Source organism: Vigna angularis, chromosome 5 (genome assembly GCF_016808095.1).
Source record: "Vigna angularis cultivar LongXiaoDou No.4 chromosome 5, ASM1680809v1, whole genome shotgun sequence".
NCBI lineage: Eukaryota > Viridiplantae > Streptophyta > Magnoliopsida > Fabales > Fabaceae > Vigna > Vigna angularis.
Window position 1 is genome coordinate 13,627,118 of NC_068974.1, and position 9,019 is coordinate 13,636,136.

The 9,019-nt window shown below is 30.5% G+C and overlaps 1 long non-coding RNA gene across 1 annotated transcript; it reads left to right on the plus strand.

Moving 5' to 3' along the window:
* The first annotated feature begins 7,614 nt into the window (after window positions 1-7,614).
* Window positions 7,615-8,230, plus strand: LOC128196793 (uncharacterized). Its single transcript, XR_008249171.1, has 2 exons — window positions 7,615-7,919; window positions 8,066-8,230. It is a non-coding gene; the product is annotated as an uncharacterized LOC128196793 (long non-coding RNA).
* Window positions 8,231-9,019: the final 789 nt, after the last annotated feature.

Consider the following 9,019-nt stretch of genomic DNA (forward strand, 5'->3'; position numbering starts at 1 on the left):
GCTTTTGAAAGGTCTCGAATTTAGCTCCTAGTAGCTCGAATTTTTAACTAATTAATCAAGCCCTTTAATTAAATAAAACACTTTAATAATTTGTGGAAGAGAAATAAAAAAATTAATAAGGATAAGATGGTCTTTCCTCTAATATTTTATCCATGAATCATTTACTTAATCATATAACTTCCAATTCAGAGACATTAAGTCATTTGCTCTTTTGCTCTTTAACCTATACTGCATTTCCTCATTATTTACTCTAACCACACCTCATTATTTCATTTTTAATACATTATGTCTAGAATTTTTTACTTTTTAACATCAACATATTCATATAAATATTGTCACAGTTTATGTAAAGATTTCTAATTAGATTTCAGAATCTAAATCATACCAACAGAAGACTTAGTACTCTGGAAACCTAATAAAGAGGGAGGAGATATGATAGCAACAAGGACTCTACACATAAAGGGCATACTCTAAAGTCCAAAAAAAAAAAATAATAAAAATAAAAAATAAATAAAAATGTTATCTATTGTAATAAATCATATCAATTATTTTTGTAGTAATAATTTTAATGGATAGAAAAATGTAAATTTTGGATATAAAATTATAGTAATTCTAGAAGGAGAGTTTCAAAATTTTGATAACTTATTTAGAATTTTTTTTAAGAAAATTGAATAATAAAAAGTGAATAGTGAATAGTAAAAAGTGAATAGTACAAAAAAAAATGAATAGTGCCAAAGGGATAAGGAAGCCACGTTGGTGCAAAGAGGATCAGATAGAATTTGGATTAAAATATTATTTTTAATAAAATAAGGAATAGTAAAAAAAAAAAAACAAATAGTGCCAAAATTTTGGCCTATAAATAGCAAGCTTGGGAAATGAAATTTTTGCACCAAGAGGTAGAGAGAATTATGATAAAGGGAGAAATTAGGAAGTTTCTGGAGTAGGAAGAAATTTTAGAGTAGAGGTTCTGAAGAGTTTTCGGGGAAACAAATTCGGAGCAAGAGAAGTCTGGAATAGAGGTAAGGGGAGTTACATTTTGTTTGGTATTATTTTGAGTCTTGTATATGTTGCTTTTGGTTGATCTTAAATCTTGAATGTGAAGTATTTTGTTTCTGTATGATTTTGAATTTTGGATGAGAACATGCTTCTGTGTTTAGATCCAAGTGTGATAGTTGTAAAATGTGATGTTGATTATGTTATGCCATATGTATACTATTAATTGTTTATTTTTGTATTTTTGGATGGATTAGAAGTTGTCTAGCCAGCTCTGCCAGATTCAACTTCTTATTTCCCCAAACCTGTTATTATTCTTATTATTTAATTACATTGTATTCCTGGAAGGATGAGAAGTTGTCTAACCGGCTCTGCCAGATTCAACTTCTTGTTTCCCCAGAACTTTTATTGTTCTATTTAATTTTTATTGCATCTTCCTGAAAGGATGAGAAGTTGTCTAACTGGCTCTGCCAGAGTCAACTTCTTGTTTCCCCAAAAGTTTTTATTAAAGTTTATTTTAATGATTGTCAAACATTTGAATCTTCTCCGATGACCATTTATAGTAACATTTTATTATTGTTAATTTGTTTGTAATATATTTATCTTGTATGATTTCTGTGTTGAATGTATTTTATGATGTTGATATGAAATTATGAATCTGAACATGATATGAGTTTTATGAGGAGATTTTGTAATAGTATGATATGAGTTGAGGAATATGAGCATGATATGAGTCTCATGGAGAGATTCTATATTGGTATGGTATTAGTGTATATGTTGATGTTGAGGGTCCTGTTGTAAGTGGTTATCCTAAAACTCTAATAATTGTCCAGTCTCAATTAGAGAAGGATGTGTTATATGGTGAGAGTAGTAGGAGGTCCTAGTCTATGTTCATAGACGTTAATGGACTAACCTTGTGGGTGATGTGATATATTATATTTGGCCATAACTATGTTGTTGATGTCACCACAAGTGCATGACCACCCGAGACTTTCATCAACATTATATCCGGATAATAGAGTCTAGTATGATAATTGCATCTTGCATGAATTTATGGTGAATGTATTACGTATAATAATAGTGTAATGCTTTTCTTTGAATGTTGCATGGTAGCTCACCCTTACTTGTTTGTTTGTGCCGAAAAATCTTATTTTTTGCGATGATCGTATAACGTTTATGTTATACGGGAGCAGATGCCGGAACAACGTCCGAACCAATTCAAGTGAAGGAGGAAGCAGTAGAAAAATGAAGAGTAGTTTAAAGAAATAAATAAATAAATTTAGGAGTGTTGTAATGATGTAAAAAAAAATAATGTATTTCCAGTACGAACTATACTACTCCTAAATGGATGATTGTAATATTGTACGAGGTTTTTATTTTTAATGAAATAATTTGTGTGTGAGATGTTAAAAAAAATGTTAATTTTTGGGGTGTTACACATACAACCTTAAATATGTTTGCACATCAATATGTTAAGTATTTTGGCCAAAGGTAAACCTTTATGGTTACATTATCATTGTTCTAGTTCCAAACTGGTAAAGAAGGTTATAATTTGAATGTAATAGGTTGGCTATCAAAGAAGGAACATAACTCTCTCGGTTACAACTCTTGTGCAATTATACTACAAGGAAGAGTAACTCATGACCTCAAAGCTCATGCAGCAGACAGTCCAAACAAAAATTCCTTTGCATATATCAAATTATTAAAAATCAAAACCAGATTCAAATATTGCAATACTAAAACGTTCAACGGGTCCTTGTTTTAGTTTTCATTGGATTAAGCTACTGATTTGATGAGCTATTATGTTCTTCATGGATTTAAAATGACTAAGGGTAACAATTACGAAATTATTACTCCTATCCATGCTTATTTAAGGCAGAAAACGCACACAATGAAATATAAAATGTTCCTCTTCAACTTCAATTTATTAACAGTGGTTCCATCATATAAGCATAATCAAAAATACATTCCTAGCAGTAGTAAAATATTTTGCACATCTAGGAGCCTCCCTTGACGAAGACAAGAACCCTCCTCACAACAACGTCCACACACCGTGATGTTAACAGACCACCCTCTTGACTACAAATGCACTGCAACTACAGAAAAGAATCAAACCTTAGCTGGAAAAAAAATTCTGCACTAGAAAAAGTCCCTAGTTTGGTGGTTTGATACTAAAAAACATATGCAAGTGATTTAAACACACAACTGAATGTTCAAGTAACTTTATTTGATGATTTTAATTGTCTTTAAACTCTAAAATGAGTTAGAAACAGCCTGGAACTCAAAATCACTACTATACTTCTATTTTAACTCAAAAAGTAATGGTTTTCACTGTGTTAAATGTCCTTGCAATGTCCAGTTCGAGTTTGACCATGCTTACTTGTTGTTTTCAAGCTTAGTTTAGTGTATTTGCACTTTCTACAGTCATTTGCATGGATAGCTAGCTGTTTGAATCATTATAACATAGAATGAGGTGTGTAGTTGTTTAATTTGCTACATTATTAGCTGTTATAAGGTCAAATTTTCGAATCTACTATTTCTATGCCAAAAAATAGCTCAAAAGACTTTGTTTTGATGATTTAAAGTTGTTCTAAAATTCTAATTTGACTTATAACCACTGTTCTATAATTTCACAACTCAAAACCTCAATTTACAGTTCATTTTTTTCTAGTGCAAAGTTGAATCCAACTTTGATTTTGAATTTTTGCATTTGTAATTGGTTTGAGTTGTAACAAAAGCTAGGTTGTGATTTGAACTGAAACATGTGAAAAAGAAACATTATACAGGTGCTAAAAGGCATTTACTTTAATGGTTTGATCATGAGCACACTCTTTTTGGCAAAAATTTATTGATTCTAATGCTTGAGACAAGTGTATTTGATACATGCATACATGTTTCAAGTGCTAACAATCACAAATTATCATTAAATCTCAATTAGAGTAGTTGAGTTGATCATTTTGCTAGTTTTATCATTGTTTCTGTTTTTTGTAGAGCTTTGCATTGTGCTTTAGTCTTTGAGTGGTTTTAGGTCACTTTATATCTCCTAGTTGATAGTCTGCAGCTAGGTCTAGTTGATTAGGACCTTCTTATGCATTTAATTGAACCACCCAGCCTTTACTCTGCTGTTTCTCCATTCTGCAACAATTATTAGTGAAATTTTCGGCATTTAAGGGAACTGCCACTATCAATTGTTGATTCTATGTGTGATAAGCATCTTTTTAATTTTTACTTCAAAATTGGTTGGCTTCTTCTACTACCTTTGAGTACTAACACATGTGTATTCCTTTAGATTTTGAAACTCTATCATCAAAGTTGGTTAGATTAGAAGTCCTTGACATAAGTTGGAACTATTTGACTAATGACATTTTGCCATCTTTAAGAGGGATTCACATCTCTAGAAGAACTCTATTTGTCTGACAATGAATTTGACTCAGATAATCATATCCAAGGTGGAATAATTTTCCCATTTCATTTGTAAAGCAAAGGATACTGATAAGCTTCAGGATAATATATATATATATATATATATATATATATATATATATATATATATATATATATATATATATATATATATATATGTATGTAATGTAAGATACTTTACCTTGCAGGTTTATGCTCTATGTTGAAGAATCTTGAGGTCCTTCACTTGTCTTACAACAACTTCAATGACAGTGATATTGCATTCTCAGTGGACTTTCTTCTCTAAAGTCTTTAAATTTAGGATACAGTGAATTGACTCCAAGATCAATTCTTAGTATGTTACACTTCCTACATCTCAAATCATCATCATGTTTTTTGGTTGAAAATATATGAGTGTAATGAGTATGTATATTACTAGATATATCAAAGATAAGGTCTCTAGAGATTCTTGAGATGGAGGGGAACCAGTTGAATGAGACTATTTTTTGGCGTTTAGGTTAGTTATGCTTATTCTTTATTTTACCGAAGTAAATTCGAATCAATGAAAATATGGATGTTCCTTATTTTGTGTGTATACTCATAATTAGATGTTGTCAATTTTGTTTCTATCAAAGAAGGATGGATTTACGTGGCCACCCACTTTACAAGTCCTAAAGCTGACTTGAAACAGTTTCTCCAATGAATTTCTCTCATCTCTAAGTGGGCTTCAACGTCTCAAATCCCTTGATTTAAGATCAAACCGATTAAACGGATTGCTCGATATAAGTGGTTAGTATAACTATTGTTTTTAAGGTGGTTGGACTTAGACTTAGACCTAAAATTTGTAACCTACAAGTTCTACTAAGTACACTTTAAACCACTCAATCAATATTAAAGGTTCACTTCGTAGTTGAAGTTTTGTGTAGTTAGAGCACACAGTTGCACGCATTAGAAGCAAAGGCAACAGACCAATAAACTTTCTCAATCAAACAACATCATACACTACTGCCACAAGAACATCAAACAGATTCAAGAACATTGTAACTCATAATGAATTTTTAAACGCACAACTTACCTCAACCGAGAAAGCCCTTGACGATGGCAACCTTTGTACAGCACGACAACCACATAAGCCCACAATGACCCCTCCAACGAAGTCCCTCAACCAATTTCCTTCAGGTTCTGAGCACATCGTCTTCTGGTCGCCACAACACCGTCGTCACGTCGCGACCACCACTTTCGAACAACCCCCTTGGAATAATGTAGTCCCGCAACCACCACCCTCCTCCCCGGCACTATCCTAACGTTGACACAGTAATTGCAGCAAAAAAGGGGTTAATTTTGATTTTTACACGCTAGAGGAAGATGCTTGGGTGTTTTGGGGTGAGAGACGCAAAATTGGGGGAAAGCTTCTATGGAAAGTAAAATTTGGAGAATGGGAGAGGGAAATCCCAAATTTCCATTTCACTAGGTCGATGCTTATACCAACGGCCTGTGGGGCCTTCGGTAAACTCAAAAAGCCTTCGGTAATCAACCACTTACATGATCGTCAGTGCATCCTTCGGTAAATCAACTTTACCGAGGGCCTCAAAGACCGTTGGTATTATTCCTTCAGAAATTAACGTTTTTCCTGTAGTGATGCCTACGGTAGTCCCAACTGAAAAAATCATAAACACTCGCCTGACCCAAATCGACCTTCCTCACTTATCCAATTTGTTTCTCTCTCATCAACATACTTTCCCTTACCTACACTCAGCAACCAGCGACACCACAATTTGTTGCTAATTCAAGTTAGCGAACCCGATATACACTTGTGGTTAAACAATTTATCTTTGTAAAGAGTTGAGTCATTGGCATATTCGTCTTCAAGAAAAAGTTCATTCAATATCTCTTCAATTTCATCATCTTCACTAACCTCTCTAATTTCAACATCTACGGAGGTTGAATCATCATCTCGAAAAAAACCCTCCAGGCCAATTACGAATTTCTTCATATGTCATTATGCTTGTGAAAATTAGATAAAATTAGATAAGACAAAAATTATAAAATGAAAACTCAGTGTAAATAATTTTTGTAAGAAATTGTTTAACGATTATGTTTGTGAAAATTAGATAAAACTAGATAAGAGAAAAATTATAAAATGAAAACTCATTATAAAATTATTTTTTGTAAGAAATTGTTTAACAACGAGTGTTTATGAGTTTCTCAGTTGGGACTACCGTAGGGATGACAGAGATGTAGTGAGGGAGATGAAATGGAAATGGTTGAAATGAACGAGGTAGGTGAGTAAGGGTTTGAGGTTTCTTGTTTTTTTTTTTAGTTTTGAGAATGAAAATTATTCAAATACTCTTAACCTTAAAATAGAGAATTCATATATGAGGATATTTTTATCTACTAAAGCTCGGTACACAATGCTAAAATGTACCGATTGAAAAAGGGTGTACATGTTAACAAACCCCATATATATATATATATATATATATATATATATTTTAAATAATATTTTAAATAAACTATTTAAATACTACATTTAAAATTTAGGAGACATAGTAAAAAATTACATTCATTGAATATATTAATTATATAATAAAGCAATATGTAAAATAATAATATTTTTCTAATTAAAATATATTTTGTTGACTAAATATTTTTAAGAATGAAAAAGTATAATATATTTTTTCCTTACGTGTTTAGCTTTCTATATTTAAATATTGGACTTTAAATATGAAACATAGTCAAAATTTACATTAAAATAATTATATCTTAAATATATTTAAAGTCAAAATAATTAAGTCAAAGTATATTTTATTGACTAAATATTCTTAAAAATGAAAAAGTATAATATTCTTTTCCTTACGTTTTTAGCTTTCTATATTTAAATATTTGATTTTAAATATGATAATAAATAAGTAACTATATCTTTATATAATAAATAAGTTATTAATATTTTTACATACGTTATTATGATAATAAATAAGTTATTAATATTTTAAAGATATTTTTACATATCTTTAAATATGATAATAAATAAGTTATTAATATTCTTCTCATACGTTCTTACATATAAAGTAACTATATCTTTATATAATAAATAAGTTATTAATATTTTTATTTAAATAAATTTTATTGACTAATTATTTTTTAATGTGAAAACGTATAATAATTATTTCTCTATAAATTCATGGTTAGCTTTCTTAAAACAATACCAAAGACATTTTCTTCTATTCATATTTTGAATCCTTAGAAAACTTACGAAAGAGATATGGAAAAAGTTGAGATAAAAGCTATTGGAGTTTTAGTTATGGTGATGATTCTTTTGAGTTTTACACATGCTGAATTAAATAGCAAAAATGATGCTTCTTTATGCAGTATTAAATGTGCATTCAAATGTAAACCTAAAGCCTCTTCTGAATATGAAAAATGTATTAAAGATTGTGAATCACACTGCAATACATTATCCCCTGATCCTATATTTAAATGTCTTACTAGCTGTGACTTAATGAAGGTCATTGCCTACAACACTGGTATGTGCTCTCTCAAAATATTTACTTCTTTCAATAGTTTTACATTTTTATTTAGATTTTATTTTATTAATTATTTTTTTCATAACTTTGTTAATTTGCTTTCTTATCGCTTATAATTTTAACCATTGATTTTACTTTCTTATCAGGCGCTCATGATCTTGCAAATAACGTGATGAATACATGCATGGAAGAGTGTACGAAAAAGTTGTAATTTCTAAGAACTTTTGAGTGAAAAATTGATATAAGAAATTGTATTCCTACACAATTTTCAGAAATAATCTTGATCGATAAACAATGTTGAATTATTTTCATACTTATTTTGTAACTACTTTCCTCCATTTTATGTCTTCCTTTGTATTATTGAAACTTCAGTATTAATAAAATTAATAAAATTAAAAAATTTATTTTAACAACATTGTCATCACTTTCCATTAAGGAAGAAAATTACAAAGTATTCTAACAAAAAGTAGTGATATTTAAGGTGTGTGAGGAATGTATTAAGATATAATATAAATTAAAACTATGAATGTGTAACATCCCTTCTTAGTTATTGTAACATCCCAAAAATACAGTAATAACCATAATCAGGATTTAATTACATTTAACAGTAAAACAGTGCAGTCTTTACACTAAAACAGAGTTCTGACCTAATGGCCTTAAAATGCTAATATACAAAACAGCGGAAGTAATAAGAGTCAAGGACGAACGGTTTTACAACACCGAATAACCGAACGCTCAAAAAGCTAAACAGAAATATTAAAGACTAAAACTTAACGAGCGATCTATGGCTCGGCTTTAACCTCTACATCAACCAGAGTGGCGTCTTCCAAAATTTCCTCTTCCAGCGTTTCTTGAAGAAACGCCTCTCCGCCTGCTCACATCCACATGGATGATCATTGCATAAACAAGACGGAAGTACAGATACGAACGACAACACAAGGAAAGAACACAGGGTAAGCTTATATAAATTTAATTCATAAGTCATTCATACAAATCAACATATCATTATTTATAGAATTATCTCAACACATAAAATCATCCAAAAACTCTCACAAGATAGACCGTCCGGACTGTATGAATCTGTGTATCTACAGGCGTTC